Consider the following 11,439-nt stretch of genomic DNA (forward strand, 5'->3'; position numbering starts at 1 on the left):
CTTCCACTCAAAGGTATGAGTGCCCCCATACCAGGCCATGATGCAGCCGGTCAGCACACATTCCACTACACATCTGTAGAAGTTTGCCAAGGTTTCCGATGACATACCGAACCTCTGCAAATGCCTGAGGAAGTAGAGGCACTGACGTGCTTTCTTCACGGTGACATTACCAGGAAAGATCTGACTCCCAAGAATTTATATTTGCTCACCCTCTTTACCTCTGACCCCCTCAGTGATCCCTGGATTGTATACCTCTGGCTTTCCCTCCCTAAAGTTCAAGATCAGTTCCTTGGTTTTAGTGACATTGAATTCAAGGTTGTTGTTTGGTGCACCATTCAGCCAAGTTTTCAATCCCCCTCCTGTATGTTGACTCATCCCCCCTTTTTCTACCACCCACAACTGTTGTACCGTCAGCAGATTTGTTCATGGTGTTGTTGTCAACCAGAGCCACACAGTCATCAGTGTAAACCGGACAGAGCTGGGGCTAAGTGCCCCGAATAGTGTGTGAGTGAAAGAAGGGCAAGGACCACTGTGCTAATCTTCTCAATGAGCCTAGTACAAACAGAATAGCAAAGGGAATGCTAGAAATGAGTGATTACTTAGCAGAACATACAAAGTGGGCTTGTGTCTTAACTTTACAAAAGAAGTCAAAGAGTGATTTTACCCGTCTTTAAATTAATTGAAAATTAGGGTGCACGATTCACATACGAGGATTTATTTATTTTTAATGTCTGCCCAGTTAAAAAGTTAAGTGATAAAAACAGAATATCTAGCGAGGTTTCTATCAGGTCACTCACCACTAACATTAACCACTGCCATAAAAAAAAAGCAAGAAAATGTAGACCAATGGCGTCTCAATCCCACGCTACTTAAGGAACGGACTTCAGCGAGCTTATAAAGAGACAGATAGAAATATTTTGCAAATCAAATCAGCCATCTACTAATATCAATTTTTTTTTTATATATGGGACACGCTCAAAGCATATTTGAGGGGACAAATCATATCCTATACAAAGAACCATAAAAGAATATATGGCAGAAGTAAACAGTTTGGAGAAATATTATGGAATTAGAAGAAAAATAAAAAAAAATGAGTACAAGAAGAATACAGATTAATGGAGAATTAAAAAAATTAAGATATAAATACAAACATAGAACGGAAGAAGCTATATTAAAAACTCCATAACAATATTATGAGTTGGGTGAATGGGCATATAAAGTCTCGGCAAATTAAAGCAAAAGAGTCATCAAGAATGATAAGCACGAGAGAAACAGAGACAGACACTCGAGCATATAAAGAAAAGGAAATCAATGACATCTTCAGACAAATTAGAATTACTAGGAGACGGGAATGAAATGGAAGAATTTTTGTCCATATAATAACAATTACAGTACGGAAACAGGCCACATCGGCCCTTCTAGTCCGCACCAATTTACATGAAACTCCACTAGTTCCACCTACCCATGCCCATGACCCTCCAATCCCCTCACATTCATGTGCTCATCTTCTTCTTTGGCTTGGCTTCGCGGACGAAGATTTATGGAGGGGGTAAAAAGTCCACGTCAGCTGCAGGCTCGTTTGTGGCTGACAAGTCCGATGCGGGACAGGCAGACACGATTGCAGCGGTTGCAAGGGAAAATTGGTTGGTTGGGGTTGGGTGTTGGGTTTTTCCTCCTTTGCCTTTTGTCAGTGAGGTGGGCTCTGCGGTCTTCTTCAAAGGAGGTTGCTGCCCGCCAAACTGTGAGGCGCCAAGATGCACGGTTTGAGGCGTTATCAGCCCACTGGCGGTGGTCAATGTGGCAGGCACCAAGAGATTTCTTTAGGCAGTCCTTGTACCTTTTCTTTGGTGCACCTCTGTCACGGTGGCCAGTGGAGAGCTCGCCATATAATACGATCTTGGGAAGGCGATGGTCCTCCATTCTGGAGACGTGACCCATCCAGCGCAGCTGGATCTTCAGCAGCGTGGACTCGATGCTGTCGGCCTCTGCCATCTCGAGTACTTCGACGTTAGGGGTGTAAGCGCTCCAATGGATGTTGAGGATGGAGTGGAGACAACGCTGGTGGAAGCGTTCTAGGAGCCGTAGGTGGTGCCGGTAGAGGACCCATGATTCGGAGCCGAACAGGAGTGTGGGTATGACAACGGCTCTGTATACGCTTATCTTTGTGAGGTTTTTCAGTTGGTTGTTTTTCCAGACTCTTTTGTGTAGTCTTCCAAAGGCGCTATTTGCCTTGGCGAGTCTGTTGTCTATCTCATTGTCGATCCTTGCATCTGATGAAATGGTGCAGCCGAGATAGGTAAACTGGTTGACCGTTTTGAGTTTTGTGTGCCCGATGGAGATGTGGGGGGGCTGGTAGTCATGGTGGGGAGCTGGCTGATGGAGGACCTCAGTTTTCTTCAGGCTGACTTCCAGGCCAAACATTTTGGCAGTTTCCATCTAGCCTCCTCGTAAATGCTGCAACTACCTCTTCCGGAAGGTCATTCCACTCAGCCACCGCTCTCTGAGTGAAGAAGCTTCCTTTTATATTACTCCTAAAGTTTTGCCCCCTAACCCTTAACTTATGACCCCTTGTTCCATTCTCCCCTACCCTCAGGGGAAAAAGCCTATTCACATCTACTCTATTTATTCCCTTCATAATTTTCAATACCTCTATCAAATCCCCTCTCAACCTTCTACCCTCCAATGAATAAAGTCCCAGTCTGCTTAATCTTTCTCCGTATTCTAGATAGTGCAATCCAGGCAACATTTTTGTCAACCTTCTCTGCACTCTCTCTACCTTATTTTTTTTTTAAACTTTACTTATTCGTTCAAAAAACAAATAATATATGACATATACAACAAGTAACCATAAACATGAATATTATTTTTTATATATATCAAAAAAAGAAAAAAGAACCCCCCCCCCCTTCAGCCAACTCTCCTAAGGAGGGCAAACTGTGATTATGCAAGTTGTAGCTAGCTGCGTGGTTGGTTTGCCCAGAATGGCGGCAAGTGGACGCTTACGGCGTAAACTGCCACGGGAGATGCACTGGTGGCAGCCGCTTGGGCTGTGGATGAGTTGGCAGGATTCATCTTGCTGCGTGCTGTGGGTTCTAAAAACGTTAGAAGCTGTTTGGGGTCACCACTGTAGCACTGCTAAAGGCAGAACTGCTGATACAAATGCTGTCCACACCAAGCAAGTAACTGCCGTTCAAACCACGCATGCTCCTTTTTGGGGGAGGGGACAGGCTCACGGGAGTGATGTCATAAAGCTGCTGTGAGCCCTGGCCATTCCTGCTCCTGCAGCCTGGAACTTCTGCGCAGTGGGGGGGAAAGCCCCTGTGCCCCGCCGCGCTGGCTGTTCGCTGCGGCAATTCCGCCTGTCGCGTGCGGGGTTGACCCAGCCTGTTACAATTTCCCCCAATTGTATTCTCTATATTTAAAAGCTATGTATGCTCTGATGGTCTGCAGATCTACCTGTATGGAAAGAGGGAGGGAGGGACTGTTTTGTTTTTAGTTTGTAAGAAAAAGTTTAACATATTGAAGATTTTATAATGCATATTTTTGAAAAAAATTCAAAAATAAAATATTCCAAAAAAAATAGTGAAAAGTTGCGATGGGAAATTTGAAGAAATGTTTCTTTGTGGAGGACACGACAACATTTTAAATAAATTCAGCAGAATTTGTCTGCTACTATGGGCACAGTGAAGATGAATAGCACAGATGCATTTAAAAAGAATATAAATACATAAGGGAAAGGATAGAAGAATATTGTGAGAGGATTAAATGAGATTAGAGTGGGAGCGGCTTGTGTGGCAGACAACCAAAGGGTCTGAATGACCTGCTGTTATAATCCATAGAATTCATTTCAATGTGAACATTAATGGCCAAGCGATAATCCATGGCTATATAAAGTTTGTAATGACTGACATGGAAGATTCATACAACACATTTCTGATGCAAGTTGAAACAAAATACTTAATTGAATTTTAATCTCTGTAACAAGCAGTCCTGATTAACGTGAACTATGTATTGCAAAATATGAAGAATACACCTGGAATACCTCACCAGATACTTCAAGAAATCAAAGACAGCCTTTACAAGTAATTGCAGAAAAACTGAGAATCCATCTTCACCAAAATGAAATAGTCCCTTGATATACCAAGCACACAGCATCAGATATATCTGAAAGAGTTTTTAGGGGAAAAAAAATCACGAAACCTTGAAAACTGCCTTAATCCATAAACTGTCAGGAGATGTTCTCCACATCACCTTTCATCTGGTGATCCTAACAATTAAGTTCCCAACACCTTGGCGAGGAACACTAACAAATGCATCTTACCTCGCCTTCCAAAAATGCTCCAAAAGATTGAACTTATTACCATGTGGCTTCTTTCAAATGGCTGAACGTGAAATAATTGCTTACAACCCAATAATTCCCATTTATTCAGGGTCTCCCATGAGTCTTTCGAGCTAATTTCTTCAAGCTAGACCTTCGGCATCGCGCTCAACCATATTTATTCATTTGTTATGTTTTATTCCACTCTATAATCAGTTGTATTTCTTTGATAACACACGCTTCAATGGTTTTAACTACAATTGATTTCGTGTACATACTTCAAGCAGGAAATTTTCATTTATTCATCAGTATATCCAACAGGGTTGATGCATTTTTTTTTCATGTTGCATTGAAGACCATCTTTTCGAGCCAACCTTTTTTTTACTCCAGTATTCTTGGGATGACAAAGGGCCACAGCTGATTGAGCTGCTGCCTCATGGCATCAGAGGCCCACATTCAATCCTGACCTCAGGTGCAGTCTGCGTAGAGTTCGAACATTCTCCCTTCGGCTGTATGGGCTTCCTCGGAGTGCTCTGCTTTCCTGCTGCATCCAACAGACGGGCATGTTGATTGAATATTTGGCTTCTATAAATTGCTCTGGGATCTAGTTGCATGGTCAGATAAAAAAAATGGGACTAATGTAGGTTGGTGTTGAATGCATGGTTAATGTGGGGTCGGTGGGCCGAGGGGCCTGTTTCCACGCTGCATCTAGAGATTCCTTCCGCTCAGGATACTTGTGCTACATCTGTTTCATTGATGCAGTAGTCACAGAGAAAGAAAGCTTTTAATTAAGCTGAATATATATTCCCTCTTCATAAATCATTAAAACCTGATTAAATAGAACTTGCGACTTGAAAAGAAGTTATGGCAGGGTTAGATCTTTCACCATCTCCCTGATCACCTGGATAGAGTTTCCACAAACGCATAATTTTAACTTCAGCCATAATCCTCTCTTGGATTCAATAAAGATAGAAAATAGTGAAAATAATACAGGTTGACTGATATCTATGGAGGAGAAACCGAGTTAACAATTTACATTAATGATTCTAAAGTATCTGCAGTTTTGTTCCTCTCTATTATAATTGATCTTGCCTATATTTTAACTATAAATGCTATTGTTTCATCCCATCAAAGAAAAGCTCATCCCTCGTATCATCAAAAAGGTAAATATTAAAGAGATTTAGAGGGCAGATAGGGAATTCCAGCTCTGACGGCTAAGCCACTAATGGAGAAACGAAAGAGGGAAGAAGCAAATACTCAAGGGATGGAGGAGGGAGAGGTGGGGAGCCAAAGAGAATTGAAAGCAAAAATTCCAACTTTAAACCCAGCTTCTGGTCAACCGAAAACCAAGGTCAGGGTCAAGTCATTTCAAGGACAAACTAGCGGCAAGGTGGAAAGCAGTCAAGTTCCATCCAGGACAATGGTGGGGCCGCTGGTAGAGTCCGTGACTGCAGTGGGGACTTCAGCTGAAGGTGTAAATTTTTGACATCTGGCTTGTGATTATGTGCTGACATTCTCACCACAGTCAAGCTTTAGTGCAAAAATATCGATGGGTAATGATGCTCAACTTTGGAAAACAAATTAAAATGAAGATGGGATTACTTTCAAAGGAGAAATTGCATTGTCAAAATAGACTATTTGGTTATTTCATCTTGGGTTTTTTTTCTCTTTTGGTGATCATGTGGCAATGCACCATAGTTGCTAAATTCTGTGTGTGTTTGTGTGTCTGGCCTCAAAGAAGGGAAATTGGCAACTTTGCTCAAAAATGAACTTGATCAAAGAAAAGTCATCTCAGAAAAACACGTGCAAGTGCTTTATGCTTCACTGGGTGAAAAGAAAAATAACTGAAATGAATATTTAAGTAAAGTAACTTGAGGCTTTTCATATTCTGCACATTGATTTTTTTTTTAACCCCACCTGGGTAACTCCTCAGTTAATAAGCATGTTGAAAATTTATTGGAAATAGTTATTCCCTGATAACCTGCCCTTGTTAAATCTTAACCCAAGTCAAAGATGTAAAACGGCCAACGTGATTGATGGCAACCTCAGGGTTATCGATCAAATTCTATCAGTATCCCACTTTGCAATAAAGACAATTCGCCTGATAATTCAACTGGAGCTCGTTCTCCCTGATAAGAAGACGATGCTTTCCAGTAAACCCATGAGCAAATTGGGGGGAGGGGAATGACGTTCAAAGAAAGGGCACAAAATTCGATTCCAAACTTAGATCTAAATTAGATCCAAATCACAGCTGCAGGACAATGTTATTTCCTGCCCAACTTCGATTCTTTGCCAACCTCCTCCCACCGATGAACGAAGTGCTGGCTGTGATATCACACCAAAGTGCTCGGTTCGAAATGCACACGACACCAAATGAAAAAAGCCCTCATTCAACTTGCATTGCAGCCAGGAAGATCCCATCGCGTTCAGCCAGCAGCGCCCTGCCACACGGCCCTGGCACTGCAGCCGGCAGCGTCCCGCCACCTGGCACTGCAGCCGGCAGCGTCCCGCCACCTGGCACTGCAGCCGGCAGCGTCCCGCCACCTGGCACTGCAGCCGGCAGCGTCCCGCCACCTGGCACTGCAGCCGGCAGCGTCCCGCCACCTGGCACTGCAGCCGGCAGCGTCCCGCCACCTGGCACTGCAGCCGGCAGCGTCCCGCCACCTGGCACTGCAGCCGGCAGCGTCCCGCCACCTGGCACTGCAGCCGGCAGCGTCCCGCCACCTGGCACTGCAGCCGGCAGCGTCCCGCCACCTGGCACTGCAGCCGGCAGCGTCCCGCCACCTGGCACTGCAGCCGGCAGCGTCCCGCCACCTGGCACTGCAGCCGGCAGCGTCCCGCCACCTGGCACTGCAGCCCGGCAGCGTCCCGCCACCTGGCACTGCAGCCGGCAGCGTCCCGCCACCTGGCACTGCAGCCGGCAGCGTCCCCGCCACCTGGCACTGCAGCCGGCAGCGTCCCGCCACCTGGCACTGCAGCCGGCAGCGTCCCGCCACCTGGCACTGCAGCCGGCAGCGTCCCGCCACCTGGCACTGCAGCCGGCAGCGTCCCGCCACCTGGCACTGCAGCCGGCAGCGTCCCGCCACCTGGCACTGCAGCCGGCAGCGTCCCGCCACCTGGCACTGCAGCCGGCAGCGTCCCGCCACCTGGCACTGCAGCCGGCAGCGTCCCGCCACCTGGCACTGCAGCCGGCAGCGTCCCGCCACCTGGCACTGCAGCCGGCAGCGTCCCGCCACCTGGCACTGCAGCCGGCAGCGTCCCGCCACCTGGCACTGCAGCCGGCAGCGTCCCGCCACCTGGCACTGCAGCCGGCAGCGTCCCGCCACCTGGCACTGCAGCCGGCAGCGTCCCGCCACCTGGCACTGCAGCCGGCAGCGTCCCGCCACCTGGCACTGCAGCCGGCAGCGTCCCGCCACCTGGCACTGCAGCCGGCAGCGTCCCGCCACCTGGCACTGCAGCCGGCAGCGTCCCGCCACCTGGCACTGCAGCCGGCAGCGTCCCGCCACCTGGCACTGCAGCCGGCAGCGTCCCGCCACCTGGCACTGCAGCCGGCAGCGTCCCGCCACCTGGCACTGCAGCCGGCAGCGTCCCGCCACCTGGCACTGCAGCCGGCAGCGTCCCGCCACCTGGCACTGCAGCCGGCAGCGTCCCGCCACCTGGCACTGCAGCCGGCAGCGTCCCGCCACCTGGCACTGCAGCCGGCAGCGTCCCGCCACCTGGCACTGCAGCCGGCAGCGTCCCGCCACCTGGCACTGCAGCCGGCAGCGTCCCGCCACCTGGCACTGCAGCCGGCAGCGTCCCGCCACCTGGCACTGCAGCCGGCAGCGTCCCGCCACCTGGCACTGCAGCCGGCAGCGTCCCGCCACCTGGCACTGCAGCCGGCAGCGTCCCGCCACCTGGCACTGCAGCCGGCAGCGTCCCGCCACCCTGGCACTGCAGCCGGCAGCGTCCCGCCACCTGGCACTGCAGCCGGCAGCGTCCCGCCACCTGGCACTGCAGCCGGCAGCGTCCCGCCACCTGGCACTGCAGCCGGCAGCGTCCCGCCACCTGGCACTGCAGCCGGCAGCGTCCCGCCACCTGGCACTGCAGCCGGCAGCGTCCCGCCACCTGGCACTGCAGCCGGCAGCGTCCCGCCACCTGGCACTGCAGCCGGCAGCGTCCCGCCACCTGGCACTGCAGCCGGCAGCGTCCCGCCACCTGGCACTGCAGCCGGCAGCGTCCCGCCACCTGGCACTGCAGCCGGCAGCGTCCCGCCACCTGGCACTGCAGCCGGCAGCGTCCCGCCACCTGGCACTGCAGCCGGCAGCGTCCCGCCACCTGGCACTGCAGCCGGCAGCGTCCCGCCACCTGGCACTGCAGCCGGCAGCGTCCCGCCACCTGGCACTGCAGCCGGCAGCGTCCCGCCACCTGGCACTGCAGCCGGCAGCGTCCCGCCACCTGGCACTGCAGCCGGCAGCGTCCCGCCACCTGGCACTGCAGCCGGCAGCGTCCCGCCACCTGGCACTGCAGCCGGCAGCGTCCCGCCACCTGGCACTGCAGCCGGCAGCGTCCCGCCACCTGGCACTGCAGCCGGCAGCGTCCCGCCACCTGGCACTGCAGCCGGCAGCGTCCCGCCACCTGGCACTGCAGCCGGCAGCGTCCCGCCACCTGGCACTGCAGCCGGCAGCGTCCCGCCACCTGGCACTGCAGCCGGCAGCGTCCCGCCACCTGGCACTGCAGCCGGCAGCGTCCCGCCACCTGGCACTGCAGCCGGCAGCGTCCCGCCACCTGGCACTGCAGCCGGCAGCGTCCCGCCACCTGGCACTGCAGCCGGCAGCGTCCCGCCACCTGGCACTGCAGCCGGCAGCGTCCCGCCACCTGGCACTGCAGCCGGCAGCGTCCCGCCACCTGGCACTGCAGCCGGCAGCGTCCCGCCACCTGGCACTGCAGCCGGCAGCGTCCCGCCACCTGGCACTGCAGCCGGCAGCGTCCCGCCACCTGGCACTGCAGCCGGCAGCGTCCCGCCACCTGGCACTGCAGCCGGCAGCGTCCCGCCACCTGGCACTGCAGCCGGCAGCGTCCCGCCACCTGGCACTGCAGCCGGCAGCGTCCCGCCACCTGGCACTGCAGCCGGCAGCGTCCCGCCACCTGGCACTGCAGCCGGCAGCGTCCCGCCACCCTGGCACTGCAGCCGGCAGCGTCCCGCCACCTGGCACTGCAGCCGGCAGCGTCCCGCCACCTGGCACTGCAGCCGTCAGCGTCCCGCCACCTGGCACTGCAGCCGGCAGCGTCCCGCCACCTGGCACTGCAGCCCGGCAGCGTCCCGCCACCTGGCACTGCAGCCGGCAGCGTCCCGCCACCTGGCACTGCAGCCGCAGCGTCCCGCCACCTGGCACTGCAGCCGGCAGCGTCCCGCCACCCTGGCACTGCAGCCGGCAGCGTCCCGCCACCCTGGCACTGCAGCCGGCAGCGAGCACTGCAGCCGGCAGCGTCCCGCCACCTGGCACTGCAGCCGGCAGCGTCCCGCCACCTGGCACTGCAGCCGGCAGCGTCCCGCCACCCTGGCACTGCAGCCGGCAGCGTCCCGCCACCTGGCACTGCAGCCGGCAGCGTCCCGCCACCTGGCACTGCAGCCGGCAGCGTCCCGCCACCTGGCACTGCAGCCGGCAGCGTCCCGCCACCTGGCACTGCAGCCGGCAGCGTCCCGCCACCTGGCACTGCAGCCGGCAGCGTCCCGCCACCTGGCACTGCAGCCGGCAGCGTCCCGCCACCTGGCACTGCAGCCGGCAGCGTCCCGCCACCTGGCACTGCAGCCGGCAGCGTCCCGCCACCTGGCACTGCAGCCGGCAGCGTCCCGCCACCTGGCACTGCAGCCGGCAGCGTCCCGCCACCTGGCACTGCAGCCGGCAGCGTCCCGCCACCTGGCACTGCAGCCGGCAGCGTCCCGCCACCTGGCACTGCAGCCGGCAGCGTCCCGCCACCTGGCACTGCAGCCGGCAGCGTCCCGCCACCTGGCACTGCAGCCGGCAGCGTCCCGCCACCTGGCACTGCAGCCGGCAGCGTCCCGCCACCTGGCACTGCAGCCGGCAGCGTCCCGCCACCTGGCACTGCAGCCGGCAGCGTCCCGCCACCTGGCACTGCAGCCGGCAGCGTCCCGCCACCTGGCACTGCAGCCGGCAGCGTCCCGCCACCTGGCACTGCAGCCGGCAGCGTCCCGCCACCTGGCACTGCAGCCGGCAGCGTCCCGCCACCTGGCACTGCAGCCGGCAGCGTCCCGCCACCTGGCACTGCAGCCGGCAGCGTCCCGCCACCTGGCACTGCAGCCGGCAGCGTCCCGCCACCTGGCACTGCAGCCGGCAGCGTCCCGCCACCTGGCACTGCAGCCGGCAGCGTCCCGCCACCTGGCACTGCAGCCGGCAGCGTCCCGCCACCTGGCACTGCAGCCGGCAGCGTCCCGCCACCTGGCACTGCAGCCGGCAGCGTCCGCCACCTGGCACTGCAGCCGGCAGCGTCCCGCCACCTGGCACTGCAGCCGGCAGCGTCCCGCCACCTGGCACTGCAGCCGGCAGCGTCCCGCCACCTGGCACTGCAGCCGGCAGCGTCCCGCCACCTGGCACTGCAGCCGGCAGCGTCCCGCCACCTGGCACTGCAGCCGGCAGCGTCCCGCCACCTGGCACTGCAGCCGGCAGCGTCCCGCCACCTGGCACTGCAGCCGGCAGCGTCCCGCCACCTGGCACTGCAAGCCGGCAGCGTCCCGCCACCTGGCACTGCAGCCGGCAGCGTCCCGCCACCTGGCACTGCAGCCGGCAGCGTCCCGCCACCTGGCACTGCAGCCGGCAGCGTCCCGCCACCTGGCACTGCAGCCGGCAGCGTCCCGCCACCTGGCACTGCAGCCGGCAGCGTCCCGCCACCTGGCCCTGGCAGGGCAAAGAAATGCCAATCACGCCATTTGAGGCCATTCGTGCTTTCTGGTCATTTGAAGTTGGGAAACTGCCCCATCGTCAAGCTATTGAGAATTGAATTCCTGCCACCCTCTCCCCGAATGGGCAGAAACCCATTTAAAATCGAGCCAGCTCGATTTTTTTGGCTTTGAAATGAGTTGGACGAAGGAGTTTTTTTTAAAATAAAGGCATGAAACTTCA

This window comes from Narcine bancroftii, chromosome 4 (genome assembly GCF_036971445.1).
Source record: "Narcine bancroftii isolate sNarBan1 chromosome 4, sNarBan1.hap1, whole genome shotgun sequence".
Classification (NCBI taxonomy): Eukaryota; Metazoa; Chordata; class Chondrichthyes; order Torpediniformes; family Narcinidae; genus Narcine; species Narcine bancroftii.